This window comes from Ranitomeya imitator, chromosome 2 (genome assembly GCF_032444005.1).
Source record: "Ranitomeya imitator isolate aRanImi1 chromosome 2, aRanImi1.pri, whole genome shotgun sequence".
Taxonomy (NCBI): domain Eukaryota; kingdom Metazoa; phylum Chordata; class Amphibia; order Anura; family Dendrobatidae; genus Ranitomeya; species Ranitomeya imitator.
In genome coordinates, this window is record NC_091283.1 from 343,182,046 (window position 1) to 343,202,986 (window position 20,941).

General features: G+C 45.9%; 2 protein-coding genes across 2 annotated transcripts in view; both read left to right on the top strand.

The window, feature by feature from the left end:
• Positions 1-20,941, top strand: part of LOC138666518 (oocyte zinc finger protein XlCOF7.1-like) — a 196,296-nt gene that overhangs the window by 63,817 nt on the left and 111,538 nt on the right. The window lies entirely within an intron of this gene.
• LOC138667869 (gastrula zinc finger protein XlCGF53.1-like) overlaps positions 2,059-20,941 on the top strand; it is a 51,801-nt gene continuing 32,918 nt past the window's right edge. The window contains exon 1 of the mRNA XM_069755951.1: positions 2,059-2,109. The gene's annotated coding sequence lies outside the window, so the exon portion shown is untranslated. The remainder of the gene's footprint in view (positions 2,110-20,941) is intronic.

Genomic DNA, 20,941 nt, shown 5'->3' on the forward strand with positions numbered 1-20,941 from the left:
GCGACCCGCCGGGGATTTTAGTTATTTAATCGTTCGGGAACTCCAGCTGTAGATGCAGGGGGAGGTGGAGAAACCCCCGCTGCAGCGAGTCGGCTATTTCACCGCACTTGATGTTCCACTCGGCCCGTCCAGCCGGCCTCAGGCCCACATGTAGGCCTCGGGGCCTAAGCCCGAGATATGATCAGTTTGAGGGCTCAAAAGGGTGTAAAAGTCTCCTGGACCAGAAAGGAGCTGATTAAATATCTCAAGTCCAGTGGATGGGTTGTTGATAAGTGCGGATTAAGCTAGATATAAATAGCCAGCAGAGGAGCTCAATGGGAGCACGTCCTGCTCCTTCAGCTGCTGGCCACGCCCCCTTGTATGTGCTCTTTTATACAATCCTCTGGACCTGTGTGTTTAATGCAGGTGTTTGAACTTTATTTACTTGCACAGTCACTTTGATTTTTCTGTGATACCTGTCTCGGTTACAATGTGGATATATTTATACTGTAGGCACCTGTCCCCTGTTCATGTAGGTGCGTGCTGAGTACAGCACGGGGATTATTTCCCCCTGTCGTTTTTAAACCTGGAATTATCATTAATAAAGTTTGTTCTACATATTTATCTGGACTTTATGCTGCTTCCTTTCTATTGGTTTTTGTCGATTTGAGTGCAGTGGTCCAATATGGTCCTTTCTTTGGTCCCATTTTTTCTGGATTAAATATACCCTATTTGGGTTCTATTATGATGCTGGTGACCTTACACTGTTCCACCTTAGTGCTCTACTGGTTTATTATATGCAGCATAAACCAAGCTAAAGCAAAAAGCAAGCTGGGCCCTCTGGACAAAAATAAGCAAAACAAACTGGGCTGATCCCCGCCACTACATGGAATATAGGCTGAACTGGATGGACAAATGTCTTTTTTCGGCCTTACTAACTATGTTACTATGTTACACAGTCCTTGATCCTTGTGGTGGCAGGGATCAGCCCGCTCAGGGTTAGCAAGACCCACGGTTCAGGTTTTAGCACAAACACTTCTCTGGAGTGTTTCATCTCCAGACACTGAACTCTGAACACCTCTGACGGAGTCTGGAGGCCTTCTGTTTAACCCCCTGACCACACTCTATGTTTGTCCACAAAAACCCAGCCCTTAAACAAAAATGTAAACACGAGGCTCCGCTCCACACACGTCGTACACACACGTCTCCGCTCCACACACCTCGTACACACACGGCTCCGCTCCATACACCTCGTACACACACGTCTCTGCTCCACACACCTCGTACACACAGCTCCGCTCCATACACCTCGTACACACACGGCTCCGCTCCATACACCTCGTACACATGCGGCTCCGCTCCGTACACCTCGTACACACACTGCCCAGCTCCATACACCTCGTACACACACGTCTCCGCTCCACACACCTCGTACACACACGGCTCCGCTCCGTACACCTCGTACACAGGCGGCTCTGCTCCATACACCTCGTACACACACGGCTCTGCTCCATACACCTCATACACATGCGGCTCCGCTCCATACACCTCGTACGCACACGGCTCCGCTCCATACACCTCATACACACGCGGCTCCGCTCTGTACACCTCATACACACATGGCTCAGCTCCATACACCTCATACACATGCGGCTCGGCTCCGTACACCTTGCACACAACCGGGTCCGCTCTGTACAGCCCCGTACACACGCAGCTCTGCTCCGTACACCTCATACACATGCGGCTCCGCTCCGTACACCCCGTACACACGTGGCTCTGCTCCGTACACCTCGTACACACGCAGCTCTGCTCCGTACACCTCATACACATGCGGCTCCGCTCCGTACACCCCGTACACACGTGGCTCCGCTCCGTTCACCTCATACACACACGGCTTCGCTCCGTACACCTCGTACACACATGGCTCTGCTACATCCACCCTGTAAACCCCTCCTGACCCCACACATAAACTTCCCCTCATCCAGCACCATGACAACCAGCACAGCAGAGTCCTGCACACAGTGAGGCCCCTGATCATGTGACCCCTGACTCCTCCCCTCCTGTGACCTCATCAAAGGTCCTGTGCGCACAGAGCAGCCATATATGTGGTGTGCGGCTCTGCAGGTGGAGGTAGGTGCTGGAGATTCCCCATTACTGAGGTCGGGAGGGACATTAACCCCTTCAGCACTGAGACTCTTTTGGGATTTTTATTCCCACTTTATAAGATTCATAACGTTTCTGTTCTGTTTCCTGTAATAGATACATACGACCCAACTATGGAAGACAGGAAGTGAGGGAAGGGATTGTTCTCATAGTACAGGGCCCCTTTATTGGCCCCACACGGTGTAGTGCCCCCATTATGCCCCTTATGCAGTGTGTATGATGCTCCCCTCACAGTGTAATATTCCCGCAGTACCGCCATCCCCTCACACACAGTATAATGTTCCCATAGTACCTCCTGAGGTGCTGCAGTTAGAATAATCCATCTGGAGAATGCTTTTACCGTTGCCTGCCCCCCTACATGTATACCCTGTAGACGAGGCTGAAGTTGGTTTCCTATTCGTTCAGTTTCTTATTCGGAGCTGAAGTTGGTTTCTTATTCGTCAGTTTCTTATTAGGCATTTTTTTCATTTCTGTTTTTTATAAGGTTAGCAACAAAAAGTAATCATCACAATAATAAAAGACAATGCAGCGAGGAACCCTGATGTGAATACACTTAAAAACGGCAACAAAAACAATAAAACTGGCACAAAAATGGGCATCAAAGTGGGCACCAAAGAGTGCTGAAGAAAGGGTTAAATGCCTTTGGGCCACTGATCTAACACTGCAGACATATAGAACAGGGCGCCCCACATCCAAACCAGTTATTTCCAGCCTGGCCCAAATGGGTTCTGGGCATCAGAACTGGCATCAAAGTGGGCAGACAGTCAATTTTTGCCATTTGAATAAGTAACTGATGTTTTTAAGGGGTTAAATGCCTTTGGGCCACCGATCTGATGCACAAAATACACAGACAGCGATGCCCTGCATCAAATCCACGTCCCTCCAGCCTGGCCCAAATGGGTTCTAGGCACCAGAACTGGCATCAAAGTGGGTAAACAGCCCATTTTCTCAGATTTGAATAAGTAACTGATGTTTTTAAGGGGTTAAATGCATTTGGGCCACTGATCTGACACTTAAAATACACAGAGAGCGATGCCATGCATCAAACCCAGGTCCCTCCAGCCTGGCCCAAATGGGTTCTGGGCACCAGAACTGGCATCAAAGTGAGCAAACCGCCCATTTTCACAGATTTGAATAAGTAACTGATGTTTTTAAGGGGTTAAATGCCTTTGGGCCACTGATCTGACACTTAAAATATACAGATAGTGATGCCCTGCATCAAATCCACGTCCCTCCAGCCTGGCCCAAATGGGTTCTGGGCACCAGAACTGGCATTAAAGTGGGCAAACATCCCATTTTATTAGATTTGAATAAGTAACTGATGTTTTTAAGGGGTTAAATGCCTTTGGGCCACTGATCTGATGCACAAAATACACAGACAGTGATGCCCTGCATCAAATCCACGTCCCTCCAGCCTGGCCCAAATGGGTTCTGGGCACCAGAACTGGCATTAAAGTGGGCAAACAGCCCATTTTCTCAGATTTGAATAAGTAACTGATGTTTTTAAGGGGTTAAATGCATTTGGGCCACTGATGTCACTCCACGCTTACATCCCCATAATGGTTTTGTGGTCCATCACCATTGTCATTATGTCACTTTTATTAGTGTTAAAATGTTGCAGCAATTTTTCATTATATTTAATGAAATTTGCAAAACTTTCTTTTTACAGACTTATACCATTTTTAACGATCTTTGAAGGCTTGATATATTTTGAAACCTGTAGAATTATACCTTTTCAACTGCACCTGTCAGGAAACAGGAAGAAATTCTGATTACTTCAATTACACATACAGGGCTCTCAGCTGCAGTTTCCTCTGCCTGCCAGCACAAGGGTGGAATTCAAAGCCTCTCTTCCTCCCTTCCCCCTGCAATATGGCTGTAATTGAAGAGCAGCGTGCAAGCTCCACTGAGAAATTTTTATGGCTTTGTGCTGTGAAAGCCGTCCTCTCCCTAAACCCCTCATCCCCCCTCCCGCCTGATACTAGCTATAACTGGTACAGCCACTTTCAAACCGCATGGGACTTTTTTGTTCTTGAAAATTTATGTACAATGACACAGATCAGGGATTGGGATATAAGGGTTACACATTCCGAATATCCACCGAGAAATCTATAACTCACTGAAATCGCTAGTATCTACACCCAAAAAAATGCAAGGCAAGGATTTCTCCTTAAGCGGATTATATATCTACGCTGTGTTTATACTTAAAAGAACCCCCATAACATGGTGAGCATCATGATCATTGTGTCCTTCATCTCCGAGGTTCATACAGCGAGTTATGTATAGAAATGTCTTGTCATAACTCGAAGAAAGGGGAGTATTCAGCCTCTGAGTGAGATCACCACAGGGGCAGTGCCTTGGTTTTGGGCACGGAGATTAGTGAGTTAGACATCAATCTTCACTAGTCTTTTGTCTAGGGTCCAACTGCGAGACCCATCTGTAATGCATCTTGATGTATGCCCATCCCCCACAGCACATGGTCTGCTATGAGATGAAATTACATAACAAACTGTAAGTGTTTTTTCAAATTTAATCCCATTTTAGTTGTAATTGTACTGTACATACGATACTTGTCTATTTTTCGAATATCTTTTTATAATTCTGTTAACGCAGCCTGTTATGAACAGGTGATTCAGAATCACAATGGACCTAGTGGTTACGAGCACAGAAAATGACCTGATAGTTGCTAATCACATAGGACGAGCTCTGAGACGTGGGAACTCTGCTGACCGCAATCCCTAATCCTATCATACCACACTAAAGGTAGCTGTGGAGCGCTCCTGACAAAACCTAGGTGCCTCGGCACAGCCTGAGAAACTAGCTAGCCCTGAAGATAGAAAAATAAGCCTACCTTGCCTCAGAGAAATTCCCCAAAGGAAAAGGCAGCCCCCCACATATAATGACTGTGAGTTAAGATGAAAATACAAACACAGAGATTAAATAGATTTTAGCAAAGTGAGGCCCGACTTACTGAATAGACCGAGGATAGGAAAGATAGCTTTGCGGTCAGCACAAAAACCTACAAACAACCACGCAGAGGGGGCAAAAAGACCCTCCGCACCGACTAACGGTACGGAGGTGCTCCCTCTGCGTCTCAGAGCTTCCAGCAAGCAAGAAAAACCAATATAGCAAGCTGGACAGAAAAAATAGCAAACAAAAGTAACACAAGCAGAACTTAGCTTATGCAGGGCAGACAGGCCACAAGAACGATCCAGGAGAGAGCAAGACCAATACTGAAACATAGACTGGAGGCCAGGAACAAAGAACTAGGTGGAGTTAAATAGAGCAGCACCTAACGACTTAACCTCGTCACCTGAGGAAGGAAACTCAGAAGCCGCAGCCCCACTCACATCCACCAGAGGAAGCTCATAGACAGAACCAGCCGAAGTACCACTCATGACCACAGGAGGGAGCTTGACCACAGAATTCACAACAGCAGCCTACCTTTTTGTAGTAAAATATATAAAGTAACTAGATTTGTTCCTCCTTGCTCTACAACGTACTGTACTGTCCTCTGAAGAGAATTACTCTACTAATTTGGGTTGCCTCCTGACACATTATGAATTAAAAAAATCGGAGCTCGTGGCAGCGGATATGTCCTCTGCATTTGGGAGACCTTGTTGCAATGGACGGCGTTGATAGTTATTGTTCCCGCCTGAGTGGGAGTAGTTATATCGCCCTCGCTGCAGCGTGCCAATTAGCCAGTACAACGAAGGCAGACTTTCTGGCTACTAATTATCCTAGGTGCAGTACCCTTTCTGACCTGAGGGTAAGGGGGGGTGCCATAGAGCTGCAAGTTCAAAACCGGAACTTTGAAGTGGGACAGAAATAATTCCCCTTCAGAAAGAAGTGAGCAACCTAACAACCCCGGTTCATGTCCTATTGGTGTTAGTGGCGGGGATCATAAAGTTATCCTCCCTGTCAGGAACATGAGGTATTTGATTGTGTATTATCACACACACCGAGCTCTGCTACAACCAAGAGCAGAGAACAGACGCTGTGGGTCATTCCGACCCCCCTCTTCTGCTTGCTGCTATGAGTGTAATTCAAAACCCTCACTAGAAGTTATGGCTGTAGCTGCCGTTAGCAGTCTCTGTGAAGGCTGCTCATTTCCCCCCCTCCCACCAAAGACTAGTTTTAACTGGTGTAAAGCCCTGAGTTTCTTTGTACTATTAAAGTTATAGCGCCACTGATTTCAGCTACAAAGATAAGAATTATATATTCCGGACATCCATCGATAGATCTATCACACACTGAAAGCGCTAGCAGCTAAACCCAACGAGGGCAAAGTGCAGATTTGTCCGTAAGCGGTTCAGGGAATCAATCCGTATTTACAATTAAAAGAATCGCCCCGACGTAGTGCACCGCTTGATCCTGGCGTATTTTATATACGAGGTTCATACAGTGAGATATGCATAAAAATGGTTTTAATATTTTCAATAAAGGGGAGGTTTCAGCCCCAGAGTGATGTCACTACAGGGGGAGTGCCTGGGTTTTTGGGCTAAGAATATTTTTGTGTTTCAGCATTCCAGCAGTCTTGGTGCAGGAAGCAAACTAACAACAGCTCGGTAAAGCTATGCTCATGCATCTGGATATATGGAAGCCCTTTCTCCTCCTGAGTACAAGGCCGCCATGCTGATATGAAATGACCTGAACGACCTGTAATTGTTCTCTATTCAATGTTAATCCTTTTTTTTTTTAATCTTCAATGTACATATGAGTTTGTCTTCTATAGAACATCTTTTATACTTTGTAAACACTGCCTTCCTTTTTTATGGAGTAAAATATCTAATTTACTAGCTTGTCTCCTATGCTCTATAAACGAACTGTCGCTTCCTCTTAACCCCTTCATGACCCAGCCTATTTTGACCTTAATGACCTGGCCGTTTTTTGCAGTTCTGACCAGTGTCCCTTTATGAGGTAATAACTCAGGAATGCTTCAACGGATCCTAGCGGTTCTGAGATTGTTTTTTCGTGACATATTGGGCTTCATGTTAGTGGTAAATTTAGGTCAATAAATTATGCGTTTATTTGTGATAAAAACGGAAATTTGGCGAAAATTTTGAAAATTTCGCAATTTTCACAATTTGAATTTTTATTCTGTTAAACCAGAGAGTTATGTGACACAAAATAGTTAATAAATAACATTTCCCACATGTATACTTTACATCAGCACAATTTTGGAAACAAATTTTTTTTTTGCTAGGAAGTTATAAGGGTTAAAATTTGACCAGCGATTTCTCATTTTTACAACGAAATTTACAAAACCATTTTTTTAGGGACCACCTCACATTTGAAGTCAGTTTACGGGGTCTATATGGCTGAAAATACCCAAAAGTGACACCATTCTAAAAACTGCACCCCTGAAGGTGCACAAAACCACATTCAAGAAGTTTATTAACCCTTCAGGTGCTTCACAGCAGCAGAAGCAACATGGAAGGAAAAAATGAACATTTAACTTTTTAGTCACAAAAATTATCTTTTAGCAACAATTTTTTTGATTTCACAATGGTAAAAGGAGAAACTGAACCACGAAAGTTGTTGTCCAATTTGTCCTGAGTACGCTGATACCTCATATTTAGGGGTAAGCCACTGTTTGGGCGCACGGCAGGGCTTGGAAGGGAAGGAGCGCCATTTGACTTTTTGAATGAAAAATTGGCTCCACTCTTTAGCGGACACCATGTCACGTTTGGAGAGCCCCCGTGTGCCTAAAAATTGGAACTCCCCCACAAGTGACCGCATTTTGGAAACTAGACACCCCAAGGAACTTATCTAGATGAATAGTGAGCACTTTGAACCCCCAGGTGCTTCACAAATTGATCCGTAAAAATGAAAAAGTACTTTTTTTTCACAAAAAAAATTCTTTTAGCCTCATTTTTTTCATTTTCACATGGGCAACAGGATAAAATGGATCCTAAAATTTGTTGGGCAATTTCTCCTGAGTACACCGATACCTTACATGTGGGGGTAAACCACTGTTTGGGCACATGGTAAGACTCGGAAGGGAAGAAGCGCCATTTGACTTTTTGAATGGAAAATTAGCTCCAATTGTTAGCGAACACCATGTCGCGTTTGGAGAGCCCCTGTGTGCCTAAACATTGGAGCTCCCCCACAAGTGACCCCATTTTGGAAACTAGACCCCCCAAGGAACGTATCTAGATGCATATTGAGCACTTTAAACCCCCAGTTGCTTTACAGAAGTTTATAACGCAGAGCCATGAAAAAAAAAATATTATTTTCTCAAAAATGATCTTTTAGCCTGCAATTTTTTATTTTCCCAAGGGTAACAGGAGAAATTTGACCCCAAAAGTTGTTGTCCAGTTTCTCCTGAGTACGGTGATATCCCATATGTGGGGGTAAACTACTGTTTGGGCACATGCCGGGGCTCGGTAGTGAAGTAGTAACGTTTTGAAATGCAGAATTTGATGGAATGCTCTGCGGGCGTCACGTTGCGTTTGCAGAGCCCTTGATGTGGCTAAACAGTAGAAACCCCCCACAAGTGACCCCATTTTGGAAACTAGACCCCGAATGGAACTTATCTAGATGTGTGGTGAGCACTTTGAACCCCCAAGTGCTTCACAGAAGTTTATAACGCAGAGCCGTGAAAATAATAAATACGTTTTCTTTCCTCAAAAATAATTATTTAGCCCAGAATTTTTTATTTTCCCAAGGGTTACAGGAGAAATTGGACCCCAAAAGTTGTTGTCCAGTTTCTCCTGAGTATGCTGATACCCCATGTGTGGAGGTAAACCACTGTTTGGGCACATGTCGGGGCTCAGAAGGGAAGTAGTGACTTTTGAAATGCAGACTTTGATGGAATGGTCTGCGGGTGTCATGTTGCGTTTGCAGAGCCCCTGGTGTGCCTAAACAGTAGAAACCCCCCACAAGTGACCGCATTTTAGAAACTAGACCCCCCAAGGAACTTATCTAGATATGTGGTGAGCACTTTGAACCCCCAAGTGCTTCACAGACGTTTACAACGCAGAGCCGTGAAAATAAAAAATCATTTTTCTTTCCTCAAAAATGATGTTTTAGCAAGCATTTTTTTTATTTTCACATGGGTAACAGGAGAAATTGGACCCCAGTAATTGTTGCGCAGTTTGTCCTGAGTATGCTGGTACCCCATATGTGGGGGTAAACCACTGTTTGGGAACACGTCGGGGCTCGGAAGTGAGGGAGCACCATTTGACTTTTTGAATACAAGATTGGCTGGAATCAATGGTGGCGCCATGTTGCGTTTGGAGACCCCTGATGTGCCTAAACAGTGGAAACGCCTCAATTCTACCTCCAACACTATCCCCCCCAACACCCCTAACCCTAATCCCAACACACCCCTAACCCTGATCACAACCCTAACCACAACCCTAATTCCAACCCTAACCCTAAGGCTATGTGCCCACGTTGCGGATTCGTGTGAGATTTTTCAGCATCAGTTTTGAAAAATCCGCGGGTAAAAGGCACTGCGTTTTACCTGCGGATTTACTGTGGATTTCCAGTGTTTTTTGTGCGGATTTCGCCTGCGGATTCCTATTGAAGAACAGGTGTAAAACGCTGCGGAATCCGCACAAAGAATTGACATGCTGCAGAAAATACAACACAGCGTTTCCGCGTGGTGTTTTCCGCACCATGGGTGTCACGATATGGTATGAAATATCATAAGTAGTTCTCTTGCTAGCCTGCGTGGGCTAAGCCCCCCTTCTTGGAGTGATACTGCAACAGTTTGTAGCTGCAAATTCCTGGCTTTCCTTCTCAGAGAGTGTGGGGGTTAGGAGAGCCAAAGGTATTTACGACCGGCATTTCCTGTGTAAGCTCTTGTTCAGCTATAAGTGAAGTAGAAACTTTGAGGATCCATGAAAGATTCTTTGTTTAGTTTTTGTTAGATATTAGGCAAACGATTTAAGCTAGAAATACGAAAATATATATTCTTATTCTCACTCGGTGTATCTACCCATCCCGCGAAACACGGGCTTCTAACTCCGTCTGGTAAAGAAGTAGGGTTTTCTCTGTAAATATGTATCCCAGATAGGACATATTTGATCTCATTAAAATGCTCACGTTAATCCGAGATGAATGATGGATTTGTTAGGACTCTAACATGTTTTGTAGCGGAGTTATCGAAATTAGATATAGATTAGAAAAAATGAGTTAACTGAAGAGGTAGGAGGGACGAGGTGATCCAACCCCTTTCTGGGATGTTACAGGCTTAAGCTATAACTGTCTGCACACATCCCCAGCTTCCTTCTTGTCCTATTTTCCTGAAAGAGCTGAGTACATCCCATGAGCTGGGACGTATGGAAAACTCCCCTAGCCTGATTGCCTGTCATGCTTTGAATTTTTTAATGGGATATAATATTTAATATTAGTTCGTTCTCCTGTTCTAAACCACACCCTAAGTCTTCTGAAGGGAAATACGCTACTGTTACTGTTGTGTTGGGTTAGCTTCGGACCCGTTTAATCGAAGCTGGTGGCAGCGATAGTGTGCTGACTGTTGAGTGATGCGGTAGCGACTGCGGCGTTGATAATTATTGTTCCTGCCTGAGTGGGAGTAGTTATCGCGTCGCTGCAGCGTGCCCAATAGCCAGTACATAGCAGGCAGCCTTTCTGGCGACTAATTACCCAGGGTGCAGTACCTAATCTGACCTGAGAGTAAGGGGGGCGCCAGAGAGCTGCAAGTGTTAAGTGGAACTGTAAGCGGGATATACATAAATCCCTTCAGTTTGTGGTATATTGAAAGCAGTGGGATACCTAGAATAAGCCCCTGCTGTAAACTAAGAGGTCAATAGCCTTGTATGTGTTTTCTCATCACATTGTTAGCAGTGGAGGGATAACTAAGATAAGCCCCCCTGCACATGTGATAGCCGACTGTTGGCCTAAAGTCACCACAATCCGTGACGTAGGGGTGACGGTCACGGTGTGAATCCTGACCAATTGGTGACAGCGGTCAGCGGAATCGTGACAATGGGCACAGCGGATTTGGTTTTCCATAGGTTTACATGGTACTGTAAACCTGATGGAACACTACAGCGAATCCGCAGCGGCCAATCCGCTGCGCATCCGCAGCCAAATCCGCACCGTGTGCACATGGCCTAATTCTAAAGGTATGTGCACATGCTGCGGAAAACGCTGCGGATCCGCAGCAGTTTCCCATGAGTTTACAGTTCAATGTAAACCTATGGGAAACAACAATCGCTGTACACATGCTGCAGAAAAACTGCACGGAAACGCAGCGGTTTACATTCCGCAGCATGTCACTTCTTTCTCCGGATTCCGCAGCGGTTTTACAACTGCTCCAATAGAAAATTGCAGCTGTAAAACCGCAGCGAAATGCGCAGAAAAACCGCGGTAAATCTGCCATAAATCCGCAGCGGTTTAGGACTGCGGATTTATCAAATCCGCAGCGGAAACCCACATACCGAAACCCTAACCCTAGTTCTTACCCCAACCTTAGTGGAAGAAAAAAAAAATCTTTATTTTATTATTGTCCCTACCTATGGGGGTGACAAAGGGGGGGGGGTCATTCAGTATTTTTTTTATTTTGATCACTGTGATAGGTTTTATCGCAGTGATCAAAATGCACTTGAAATGAATCTGCCGGCCGGGCGCATGCGCCCGCCATTTTGGAAGATGGCGGCGCCCAGGAAAGAAGACGGATGGACCACGGGAGGCTCGGTAAGTATGATGGGGTGGTGGGGAGCACGGGGGGGTGGATCGGAGCATGGGGGGGGGGTAAATCGGAGCACGGGGGGGTTGGATCGGAGCACGGGGGGGTCGGATCGGAGCACGGGGGGGGGTGGATTGGAGCACCAGGGGGGGGGGTGGATTGGAGCACCGGGGGGGGTGGATCGGACTGCAGGGGGGGTGGATCGTAGTGTAGGGGGGGTAGTTGGAGCACGGGGGTGGAATTGGAGCACGGGGGTGAGCGGACAAGAGCACGGGGGGGAGCGGACAGGAGGACGGAGGGGAGCGGAACAGTGTAAAGGACAGATCAGTGGCTTGGGGGGGCGATCGGTGGGGTGGGGGCACATCAGTGTTTCCAGCCATGGCCGATGATATTGCAGCATCGGCCATGGCTGGATTGTAATATTTCACCAGTTATAATAGGTGAAATATTACAAATCGCTCTGATTGGCTGTTGAAAGTGAAACTGCCAATCAGAGCGATTGTAGCCACGGGGGAGTGAAGCCACCCCCCCGGGCTAAACTACCACTCCCCCTGTCCCTGCAGATCGGGTGAAATGGGAGTTAACCCTTTCACCGGATCTGCAGGGACGCGATCATTTTGTGACACAGCATATGCGTCACAGGTCGGATTGGCACCGACTTTCATGACGCATACGCTGTGTCACAGGTCGGGAAGGGGTTAAAGGGCCACTGTCACCCCCTTCCAGCCATTATAAACTAAAAGAGCCACCTTGTGCAGCAGTAATGCTGCATTCTAACAAGGTGGCTTTTTTAGTTTTTGGTTCATGTATTCCGAAAAAAAAGCGTTTTGAAAGTTATGCAAAATACCTATCTTTGTCCATGGAGGCGGGTCCTCACTCCCCAGCTTGAACCGCTACTCTGCTGTCACTCAAATCTTCAGGGGCTTTCGGCGCCGCCCCCTCTGCGCTGTTTTTGCTTCAAAACTGGAGCCTGCGCTGTCTACTACTGTGTTTGCAGGCGCAGTAAGCTCTGGCCGTCTGACGTCCCAGCCAGGCTTGCAGACTGCGCCGCCCACCTTGGGAATCCCTGCCCCGCACTGTGTTATGCATTATGCACAGTGCGGGGCAGGGATTCATAGGCAGGGCGGCCGCACACGTGCAGTCTGCAAGCCTGGCTGGGACGTCAGACGGCCAGAGCTTACTGCGCCTGCCCCACACAGTAGTAGACAGCACAGGCGCCGGTTTTGAAGCGAAAACAGCGCAGAGGGCGCGGCACCGAAAATGGGTTGTTTGCCCACTTTGATGCCAGTTTTGGTGCCCAGAACCGATTTTGGCCAGGCTGAAGGGACCTGGGTTTGATGCAGGGCATCACTGTCTGTGTATTTTAAGTGTCGGATCAGTGGCTCAAAGGCATTTAACCCCTTAAAAACATCAGTTACTTATTCAAATCTGAGAAAATGGGCTGTTTGCCCATTTTGATGCCAGTTCTGGTGCCCAGAACCCATTTGGGCCAGACTGAAGGGACCTGGGTTTGATGCAGGGCATCACTCTCTGTGAATTGTAAGTGTTGTATCAGTGGCCCAAAGGCATTTAACCCTTTAAAAACATCAGTTACTTATTCAAATCTGTGAAAATGGGCTGTTTGCCCACTTTGATGCCAGTTCTGGTGCCCAGAACCGATTTTGGCCATGCTGAAGGGACCTGGGTTTGATGCAGGGCATCACTGTCTGTGTATTTTCAGTGTCAGATCAGTGGCCCAAAGGCATTTAACCCCTTAAAAACATCACTTATTCAAATCTGAGAAAATGGGCTGTTTGCCCACTTTGATGCCAGTTCTGGTGCCCAGAACCCATTTGGGCCAGGCTGGAGGGACGTGGATTTGATGCAGGGCATCATTATCTGTATATTTTAAGTGTCAGATCAGTGGCCCAAAGGCATTTAACCCCTTAAAAACATCAGTTACTTATTAAAATCTAAGAAAATTGGATGTTTGCCCACTTTGATGCCAGTTCTGGTGCCCAGAACCCATTTGGGCCAGCCTGGAGGGACGTGGATTTGATGCAGGGCATCACTGTCTGTGTATTTTGTGCATCAGATCAGTGGCCCAAAGGCATTTAACCCCTTAAAAACATCAGTTACTTATTCAAATCTAAGAAAATGGGCTGCTTGCCCACTTTGATGCCATTTCTGGTGCCCAGAACCCATTTGGGCCAGGCTGGAGGGACCTGGGTTTGATGCAGGGCATCACTGTCTGTGAATTTTAAGTGTCGTATCAGTGGCCCAAAGGCATTTAACCCCTTAAAAACATCAGTTACTTATTCAAATCTAGGAAGATGGGCTGTTTGCCCACTTTGATGCCAGTTCTGGTGCCCAGAACCCATTTGGGCCAGGCTGGAGGGACCTGGGTTTGATGCAGGGCATCACTATCTGTGTATTTTAAGTGTCAGATCAGTGGCCCAAAGGCATTTAACCCCTTAAAAACATCAGTTACTTATTCAAATCTGTGAAAATGGGCTGTTTGCCCACTTTGATGCCAGTTCTGGTGCCCAGAACCCATTTGGGCCAGACTGAAGGGACCTGGGTTTGATGCAGGGCATCACTCTCTGTGAATTGTAAGTGTTGTATCAGTGGCCCAAAGGCATTTAACCCTTTAAAAACATCAGTTACTTATTCAAATCTGTGAAAATGGGCTGTTTGCCCACTTTGATGCCAGTTCTGGTGCCCAGAACCCATTTGGGCCAGGCTGAAGGGACCTGGGTTTGATGCAGGGCATCACTGTCTGTGAATTTTAAGTGTTGTATCAGTGGCCCAAAGGCATTTAACCCCTTAAAAACATCAGTTACTTATTCAAATCTGTGGAAATGGGCTGTTTGCCCACTTTGATGCCAGTTCTGGTGCCCAGAACCCATTTGGGCCAGGCTGGAGGGACGTGGATTTGATGCAGGGCATCATTATCTGTATATTTTAAGTGTCAGATCAGTGGCCCAAAGGCATTTAACCCCTTAAAAACATCAGTTACTTATTCAAATCTAAGAAAATGGGCTGTTTGCCCACTTTGATGCCAGTTCTGGTGCCCAGAACCCATTTGGGCCAGGCTGGATGGACCTGGGTTTGATGCAGGGCATCACTGTCTGTGTATTTTGTGCATCAGATCAGTGGCCCAAAGGCATTTAACCCCTTAAAAACATCAGTTACGTATTCAAATCTGAGAAAATGGGCTGTTTGCCCACTTTGATGCCAGTTCTGGTGGCCAGAACGCATTTGGGCCAGGCTGAAGGGACCTGGGTTTGATGCAGGGCATCAATGTCTGTGAATTTTAAGTGTTGTATCAGTGGCCCAAAGGCATTTAACCCTTTAAAAACATCAGTTACTTATTCAAATCTGTGAAAATGGGCTGTTTGCCCACTTTGATGCCAGTTCTGGTGCCCAGAACCCATTTGGGCCAGGCTGAAGGGACCTGGGTTTGATGCAGGGCATCACTGTCTGTGTATTTTAAGTGTCGTATCAGTGGCCCAAAGGCATTTAACCCCTTAAAAACATCAGTTACTTATTCATATGTCCAAAATTGACTGTCTGCCCACTTTGATGCCAGTTCTGATGCCCAGAACCCATTTGGGCCAGGCTGGAAATAACTGGTTTGGATGTGGGGCGCCCTGTTCTATATCTCTGCATTGTTAGATCAGTGGCCCAAAGGCATTTAACCCTTTCTTCAGCGCTCTTTGGTGCCCACTTTGATGCCCATTTTTGTGCCAGTTTTATTGTTTTTGTAGCCGTTTTTAAGTGTATTCACATCAGGGCTCCTCGCTGCATTGTCTTTTATTATTATGATGATTATTTTTTCTTGTTAAACCTATAAAAAACAGAAAAGAAAAAATTGCCGAATAAGAAACTGACGAATAAGAAACTGACGAATAAGAAACCAACTTCAGCTTCGTACCCTGTAGGCCGTACCGTATATCGAGGCTTTGTACAGTAATATACCACATGAGGATGGTATCAGAGGAGTAAGGCATTCCTTGAAATCGAGCTCTATAGAGTGAAGCAGACACAATGACTTCATGGAGGATCTTCTAAAATTCACTCTTGCTCATGACTTCTTTTTTTTTTACAGGAAGTTCTTCCACCAGCTCAGGGGTACTTCGATGGGGAACCCCTGTTCCCCCTCATATGCTAACCTATTCCTGGGCTGGTGGGAGGAAACCACAATATTAATGAGATGATCATAAGTGGTGGCATCCATATATTGGGGTATGGTATAGATATATTGATTACATTTTTATTATCTAGTCAGGGACAAGTGACCAATTTCTTGAATTTGTCAGGGAACTCAGCATCGATAGAGTGGGCCTGAGATTTACATCGAAGTTTAACTATTACAGTTGCCTTTCCTGGATGTGCTAATGAAGAAGGAATGGAATGGGACCCTAGGGACTCCCATCTACCAAAAATCTACAAGCACTAATTATAATAAATGGAATACCCAAAGGCCAATTTTTATGTTCTAATGTCGCCAATTCTAATATACAGGCAATAGACCTGAACACCAGTTTCAGGATTAAAGGGTACCCACAGTATATTATGGATTCTGCAAGATCGGTTTCTGGAAAGCAGAAAAGACAGACACTTTTCTAAACCTGACCAAGGGACCAAGAAAAAGATGGTATAACACAAGTAATAGGAACTTACGACAATCAGAATGATGGTATATTTAATGTCCTCCCAAAACACTGGGATGTACTTATGGCCAAAAAAAAAAAAAAAAACAACCAAGCAAAAAATAGATCGGAGCATATAACTAGTAACAACCAAAAAGACAAAAAAATGCTCCTAAAATATAACTTTTATTAGTTTAAGGTAAAAATGACCTACTAGAGTCAGGAGACAGTATTACTTAACCATATAACTTAATACTAAAAAAGGATAGAGGTATCTGGGTGAGGGGGTGCTTTCTCTCCCTAACTCACCCTACCTTACCGCGGAGGGTGGCACCCTAAAGTCGACATGGCGCCCCCACTCGACGACAGCTCTCCCTTAAGACCCTGATGGGGACTACTTAAAGAAAACACCACCACCAACACCAAAAAATTATAATAATAATAATGATTAAAGTGCTAATGTGCTAAAGTGCTTGGATAACACCTGCAAGGTATATTCAGTGTTTGTCATATACCAATTAATTATTCAGGATTCTCTTAATATGAATCCTAATATCTGATAACTGGCGTGCGAACTGTGAGCAGAGATACCAATAAAATTATTCTATGTCAGACATATTTGTGTACATCAGGACTGATATGTCTTATCATATAGCCTACAACCTGCAGTAACCACCGATTGACCAAACCGCTGCACGGCCAGCTCTACCCTCACCTACTGTATCCTCACCCATCCCTTGTAGATTGTGAGCCCTCGCGGGCAGGGTCCTCTCTCCTCCTGTACCAGTTGTGACTTGTATTTTTCAAGATTATTGTACTTGTTTTATTATGTATACCCCTCCTCACATGTAAAGCGCCATGGAATAAATGGCGCTATAATAATAAATAATAATAATAAATAATAATATAGATATTGAAAGAAGCAAAAAGTCTTATACACTATGCAGGATGATAATATTGTTGCCAGGTGCATGGCATGTGATATTCACGTACACATTGATAGATGCCAATACATTCACACCAGGATATAAGGGGACTATTCCGTTCAAAAATATTAATGAGATACATTCAAACTCCCCAAATCATAGGCAACAATAGTCACAATAGTGAAAAACTGCTCACTGTACTTATGGCCAACCCAGATATGAGGGGTGCTGTGGGATATACTCCTACATTAACTTAAAGAAAGGGTCGGTCTTATCAGGACCATTTAGTGCATAGATTCTAGAAAAAACCTGCACCCAAGGGGACTTGGCTAGATGGAAGAATCTGTGGTTTCTTTAAATGTCGAGAATGTTGTACCTGTAATTGGATGAGACCATGTAAATCTTTCTCGAGTTCCTCTACTGGTAAAACCTTTATCCAGAGGGATTACTCCAACTGTAAAACCTCAAGACTTTTATATATGGCCAAATGCACCTGCCCCCTATATTATGTAGGTAAGATCAAAAGGGAGTTTAGGAGGATGGTGGAAGAGCATTTGGGTGATATATGCCATGTTCGGGACACCCCATTAGCGAGACACATGAACAGTGTACATTGAGGTGAAACCACAGACATCTCCTTTTGTATCATTGAGGTGGTTAAACCCAATGTGAGAGGAGATGATCACAATAGATGTGTCCTCAAAAAGGAAAGTGAGTGGATTTTAGACTGGATTGAATAGCCTCTAAGGGACTCAATGAGCAAATTTCCTATGCCTGTATTGTGTGAATACAGCCCCAATTTGGATTACATTTTTCGATTTTATACTCTACCAATTGCTACTCAGATTGCTGTGAATGGGGTTCACATATTGTTGTATTTCATCGAGATAGCGGAGCTTCTGTATCAGAATTACCGTATATACTCGTTGTCACGATTCCCCTGACCGCTGTCACCACTGGGTCAGGATTCCCACCGTGACCGTCACCCCTACGTCACGGATTGAGGTGACTTCAGGCCAACAGACGGCTATCACATGTGCAGGGGGGCTTATCTTAGTTATCCCTCCACTCCACGATGTGATGAAAAACCACACACAAGGCTATTGACCTCTTAGCTTACAGCAGGGGCTTATTCTAGGTATCCCACTGCTTTCAATATACCACGAACTGCAGGGATTTATGGATATCCCGCTTACAGTTCCACTTCACACTTGCAGCTCTCTGGCGCTCCCTTACTCTCAGGTCAGATTAGGTACTGCACCCTGGGTAATTAGTCGCCAGACAGACTGCCTGCTATGTACTGGCTATCGGGCACGCTGCAGCGACGCGATAACTACTCCCACTCAGGCAGGAACAATAATTATTAACGCCGCAGCCGCTACAACATAACCCAAAAGTCTGCACACTTCTCGCTGCCACCAGCTTCGATTAAACGGGTCCGAAGCTAACCCAACACAGTAGCGTAATTCTCTTCAAGAGACAGGGTACGGCTTTTAGAGCATGGAGAACTGAACTAACATATAATAGTATATCCCATTAAAATTAGGCAGTGCTTTATCAAAAATATTTTATAAAGATGTTACAAATGAGACAATTGCAGATATGTACATGGGTAATTATAACATAAAGGGAATAAATGAGAAAAGATAACACTCACATGTTAAAAGCATGGCGGACACCCCAGGCTAGTGCAGTTTCCATACATCCCAGTCCATGGGATGTACTCAGCTCTTCCAGGACAATAGGACAAGAAGTCCAGAAGAAGAAATCAAGCAGAAGACTGAGCTGGGGAGCCTGCCAGACACTTAATACCTTAAGGCTTTGACATCACAGAAGGGCTGGCTTATCCAGACCCTCCTCTCTCTACATTCTGAGTACTTCAATCTTAAAAGATTTATCTACTTGCTATAACTTCGCTACAACACATGACAGAGTCAGACCAAACCTATCATTCATCTCGGATTAACGTGAGCATTCTAATGAGATCAAATATGTCCTATCTGGGATACATATTTACAGAGAAAACCCTACTTCTTTACCAGACGGAGTTAGAAGCCCGAGTTTCACGGGATGTGTAGATATACCGAGTGAGAATAAGAATATATATTTTCGTATTTCTAGCTTAAATAGTTTGCCTAATATCTAACAAAAACTAAACAAAGAATCTTTCATGAATTTTTGAAGCCATTTTCCTGTTCTAGCTGGAGGAAGGTGGGAGGGGTGAGGGACTTTCCTCTGAGCCTGGAATTTACGACCCCAGGGCAATAAAACCTCTCTTCCCCCATACACTCTGAGAAGGAAAGCCAGGAATTGGCAGCTACAAACTGTTACTCCAAGAAGGGGGCTTAGCCCACGCAGGCTAGCAAGAGAACTACTTATGATATTTCATACCATATCGTGACACCTCCCCCTTTTGGTGTGCGCTAGGGAGGCAGGACCTGATGGTTCTCCTCCATGCGCACCTCAGCAGGTTTACCCTGGTGGGCCAACCCATCACCATTGCCATGCTCTGGCTCCATGGTGCCTTCGCCTACCCGGTTTCCCAGGTAGTGAACCTCACTCATGCCCATCTGGCACCTTCCCGGCTTGATAGTCAGGCCTGCTTGGTGAATTCGCCTGAGCACCTCCTCAAGATGCTGCAGGTGTTCCTCCCAGGAGGAACTGAAGATGGCAATGTCATCCAAGTACGCCACGGCGTACTTCTCCAGTCCCTGAAGCAGGAGGTTGACCATCCGCTGGAAAGTGGCAGGGGCATTCTTCATGCCGAAGGGCATGACCGTGGACTCGTACAGTCCAAAGGGTGTGATAAAGGCGGACTTCTCCTGTGCCTCAGGGCTCAGGGGAATCTGCCAGTATCCTCGACTCAGATCCATTATTGTTAGGTAATTTGCGCCAGCTAACTTCTCAAGCAGCTCCTCGATGCGCGGCATGGGGTGCGCGTCAGAGGCTGTGATGGCGTTGAGCCCCCTGTAGTCCACGCAGAAATGGGTGGTCCGGTCCTTCTTTGGCACGAGAACTACAGGTGAGGCCCACGCACTCTTTGACCGTCGAATCACCCCCAGCTGTAACATCTCATCAATCTCTTGGCGCATAATCTGCTGCACCTGGTCAGAGATTCGATAGGGTGTTCGCCGTAGTGGGGCGTGATTCCCGGTGTCCACCTCGTGGACTGCTAACTCAGTCCTCCCAGGTCGGTTGGAGAACACGACCCGGAAAGGTTCCAGTGTGGTTTGCAACTGCACCCGCTGGGATTCATTTAACGAGGCGCTTAACTCCACATCCTCGATGGACCCATTGGCCTTGGCTTGGGCCAGCAAGTCCAGGAGGGTGTCTTCCTCACCGTCTTCGGGCAAGCTGCAGACCGGTAGGACGAAAGGTTCACGTTCGTGATGAGCCTTCATCATGTTGACGTGAAAGGCCTTTCGCCTACCCCGAGCGTGGTCAAGCGTGACCACGTAAGTGACCGGGTTGAGCTGTTGGTGGACGACGTACGGGCCCTCCCAGGCTGCCTGAAGCTTATCCGTTGGTACGGTGACCAGCACCCACACCTTTTGACCCACGTGGTAGGTCCGCTCCCG